This window comes from Mya arenaria, chromosome 8 (genome assembly GCF_026914265.1).
Source record: "Mya arenaria isolate MELC-2E11 chromosome 8, ASM2691426v1".
NCBI lineage: Eukaryota > Metazoa > Mollusca > Bivalvia > Myida > Myidae > Mya > Mya arenaria.
Window position 1 is genome coordinate 39391504 of NC_069129.1, and position 4576 is coordinate 39396079.

The following is a 4576-nucleotide window of genomic DNA, read 5'->3' on the forward strand; positions in this document are numbered from 1 at the left end:
AGGTTCACATAATTGTACGTTGGTTATCAGAAGTACATTTTTACCTTAAAGTCGTAGGATAGAAGCCATAGAAGCTCTCCAGGTTAGCTTAGCATTATATGTCAGGTACATTCTGACATTCCCCTTTACGTGGGCGATATCATTACCGTTTTCATAGAATATATATGTCTCCTTCTGCTGCACGCAGGACCGATGCTATAGCCGATTCGAGAGCTCCCGGGGGATGGTGGAGAAGGGATGCAGCCGCAGCACCCTCTGTATCGGGACGACTTCATGTTGCGAAAGGTCCTTCTGTAACGCAGGTAGTCGCGACTGTCATCTCTATTTGTTTCACGTTATGTGCATAAAGAACGCTGTCCAGAGCAACATAGGTAGCGTCTTAAGTCGACCGAACTGTTTTACTTACAGTATATTTACATATTATGTCCCGAGAAGTGAATACTATCATTATCTACATACATGTACATTCCGCAAAGCTCTTCGTGGCCATATTGGGCAACATTGCTTACATCATCATTTTCCCTAATGAATATGATTCTGTATACGTCGTAATTTATAACGGTTCGCTATATAAACGTCAGATCCAAAGACGTCACAGACCGGGTATGGACGTCCGTGCGATGACGTCGACGACTGTATTCAGGGAGGAGCGGAAATGACGTGTGCGCGCGATGTGCCTAGCGACTCAACAGAGTTTTGCTTATGTGCAGACGACAGTTTTCAAAGAGGGTCCACGTGCAAGAGAAGTAGGTTTTGATACGCTTATTGAAGTTAGATTTAGAGGATATGTTATAGTAAGCAAAGTTGAAAAAATGTATGCAATTTATTCAAAGCCTAAAAACACAAGGACACTAAGAGAATGATTCATATGGGATATTATGATAGGACGCTTTTCTGGTGACCTGTATCACGTCGAGTTCGGTGTGTAAACATGTATCCGCCGAGACCGCAGTCACCGAACGAGACGTGATGCAGGTCACCAGAAAAGCGTTTTATCGTAATATTCCATTATTATATACCTGCTTATATAATTATTCCTTTTTATTTTGCGGTTCCAATTTGATTTAAATTGACCTCCATCTGTCAAATGCGCGTATGAATTCGAATGCGTTATGTAGTTTTGTGTAATGAAGTCAAGGGAGGCTACCGTACAGCGAAACGAAGTCAGAAGTTACATAATTCACTTTATTGAGCAAAATAAGAACAAAATATTTTGTTTCAGCAAAATTAACAAATTGCTAATACGAAAACAATTATTAATTGTCACAGCACAAAAACAACAACAGAACAACATAAAGGCGGTACTTATTTTACGAGTATACACTTATCGCCATTGCCTGTAGACCGGTAACGCGGACATTTTAAACAAAGTAAATATTCGTGGGATTTTTTGACGATCATAATATGCAGAATGGATGGAAGTTCGTGAGTCAATCGCTATTTCTATCGATGACGTGAATTCGCCTACTTCTTTGTATTGGCGAGCTCCTCTTATTTATTATAATAAACATTGATAATGCAAATGAAGTTCGAAATGGCAAACAACTTCACCGAAGCATGTGTGAAGTAGCTGTCTAGATAGATTGGAAGTGTTCTCTTCGTGCTTATCCTCATGTTTCTTTGAAGAACTTGAGAACCATGTTCCTGAATATTAACATGCTTCTGAAGATTGAGTAAAGTTAGTTAATTTAATGTTTTTAAAAGTTGAGAGGTTTTACCAGCTTTCTTGGTCATGCTATTTTTAGCAACGCGGAAGTAGTTCCGAGATTACACACGGTACTCGCATGATACGGAATCAGAAAACATGTATCATGAAACGGATTTTTCAATACGGCGTGCTGTATTTTCACTGTTGGATATGGAAAAGGAATTTGATAGGCATGTAATAAATTATTTTACTTACAGAAAGTATTCCCCAAGGTGCGTGTGTGGATACGTACCAGTGCATTGACGCCAACAGCACGTGCGTAAGAGAACGTTGCACGTGTACGTACGGGCTTTTCGCTAACGGATCCGTCTGTGATCCACGTAAGTCGCCGTTTTGTTATACAGTGAAGTTTTGTCTAAGGGAAATAAGCCAAGTAAAGCAATTTGTACACTTATTTTCAAGGGTAGTCTAACTTGAAATACTAAGATGTTGATTAAGAAGGGCGGAGTGAGTAGATAATAATTTGATTCATAGACTTTAAAAACATGCACTATACATGACAGAATTAAAAGAAAATGCAAGTTCTAATAAAGTACGATAAAGAGTTCCTGGGGAATAGAACGTATATGGTGCGTGACCTCTAAACAGTATTGCTCTGACCGAAGGTGAAACCACTTTGTACTTAATTCGGGTATCCGCTGGTAGGAATGGTCTCGTCATTCATATCACTATCTCCACCTCTGACCGTGACGTTAAAAACTTACAGAAACGGGACTGGGCGGATCGTGCACGGTGGAATGGGAGTGCCGTGGCCGCCACACGTCATGCACGGCGGGAACATGCACGTGTCAGTTTGGCTTCTTGCATGTCAACGGCACGGACAATTGCTCGGGTGAGTGTATAGTTATATCGTATTAGCCAATATTACGGGGCACATGTAAAAGCCAGGCCCCGCCCCAAATACCCACATTGTATATGCAGCATATGATTTATCAATTATCTGTTTTAGAAAGAGAAAGTAAAGTTGTTGTCGGCCTCATTGTTGGTGCCCTTGTTGTCGGACTCATCGTTGGCGTCGATGTTGTCGGCCTCATCGTTGGCGTCGATGTTGTCGGCCTCATCCTTGGCGTCGAAGTTGTCGGCATCATCGTTGACGTCGTTGTTGTCAGCATCATTAATTGGCGATTAATGTTCCCATATGTGACCTTTAAAACCATACATATAGACATAATCTGAATCCCCAACTACTGACTGGTTTGCAGTTGAACATTCGCGAATAATCGACTGGAAGTGGCCGAATATCTGACTGGCGAATATATACGAATACAAGTAAATTACAACAGTGTTCGTCGCAAAGATGCATATGTGTACACGCATAAAGAAACATTTGGCGATTAATTTTCCCATATGTGACCTTTAAAACCATATATATATATAGACATAATCTGAATCCGCAACTGCTGACTGGTTAGTAGTTGAACATTCGCGAATAATCGACTGGAAATTGACGAATATCCGACTGGCGAATATATACGAATAAAAGTAAATTAAAACAGTGTTTTTCGCAAAGATACATGTGTGTACACGCAAAAAGAAACATTTGGTGATTAATTTTCCCATATGTGACCTTTAAAACCATACATAAAGACATAATCTGAATCCGCAACTGCTGACTGGTTAGTAGTTGAACATTCGCGAATAATCGACTGGAAATTGACGAATATCCGACTGGCGAATATATACGAATAAAAGTAAATTAAAACAGTGTTTTTCGCAAAGATACATGTGTGTACACGCAAAAAGAAACATTTGGTGATTAATTTTCCCATATGTGACCTTTAAAACCATACATATAGACATAATCTGAATCCGCAACTGCTGACTGGTTAGTAGTTGAACATTCGCGAATAATCGACTGGAAATGGACGAATATCCGACTGGCGAATATACGAATAAAAGTAAATTTAAACAGTGTTTGTCGAATCCCCAAATGGCAACTAGCAGGTGGTTGAATATTCGAATCCCCAACTGGCAACCAGCAGGTAGTTAAATATTCGAATCCCCAACTGGCAACTGGTAAGTAGTTGAATATTCGAGTCCCCAACTACCAACTACCTTCCAACTTTACCGTCATGTTCAGAAGGTAATTTAGGAATTACTGAATCATTGGACCTTACCGCCAGAATTTTAACATAACAATGTTACCCACGACATTTTTTTTGCACAATCATTTCACTCGTTCCTAGTTTTCTTCATTACGGCCAATTATTTCTAATATTCTTCATTGCAGGCACTAAAGGTTTAGTTCTGGCCCAAGACACCGGTCTAATGGTGACACTAGCTGTTGTGAGCGTGATGTTAGCTTCCTTTCTGCACCAATGATGGATAAATGTGACTGTGACACTAGATGTTGTAACCGTGATGTTAGCTTCCTTTCTGCACCAATGATGGATAAATGTGACTTTGACACTAGATGTTGTAACCGTGATGTTAGCTTCGATGAACAAATGTGACTGTGACACTAGCTGTTGTAACCGTGATGTTAGCTTCGATGAACAATTGTGACTGTGACACTAGCCGTTGTTACCCTGATGTTAGCTTCGATGAACAAATGTGACTGTGACCCTAGCGGTTGTAACTCTGATGTTAGCTAAGATGAACAAATGTGACTGTGACACTAGCCGTTGTTACCCTGATGTTAGCTTCGATGAACAAATGTGACTGTGACACTAGCTGTTGTAACTCTGATGTTAGCTTCGATGAACAAATGTGACTGTGACACTAGTCGTTGTTACCCTGATGTTAGCTTCGATGAACAAATGTGACTGTGACACTAGCTGTTGTTACTCTGATGTAAGCTTCGATGAACAAATGTGACTGTGACACTAGCTGTTGTTACCCTGATGTTAGCTTCGATGAACAAATGTG

General features: G+C 40.3%; 1 long non-coding RNA gene across 1 annotated transcript; it reads left to right on the top strand.

Moving 5' to 3' along the window:
- The first annotated feature begins 1546 nt into the window (after positions 1–1546).
- LOC128243420 (uncharacterized) lies at positions 1547–4576 on the top strand. Its single transcript, XR_008262832.1, has 4 exons — positions 1547–1678; positions 1906–2028; positions 2415–2540; positions 3939–4576. It is a non-coding gene; the product is annotated as an uncharacterized LOC128243420 (long non-coding RNA).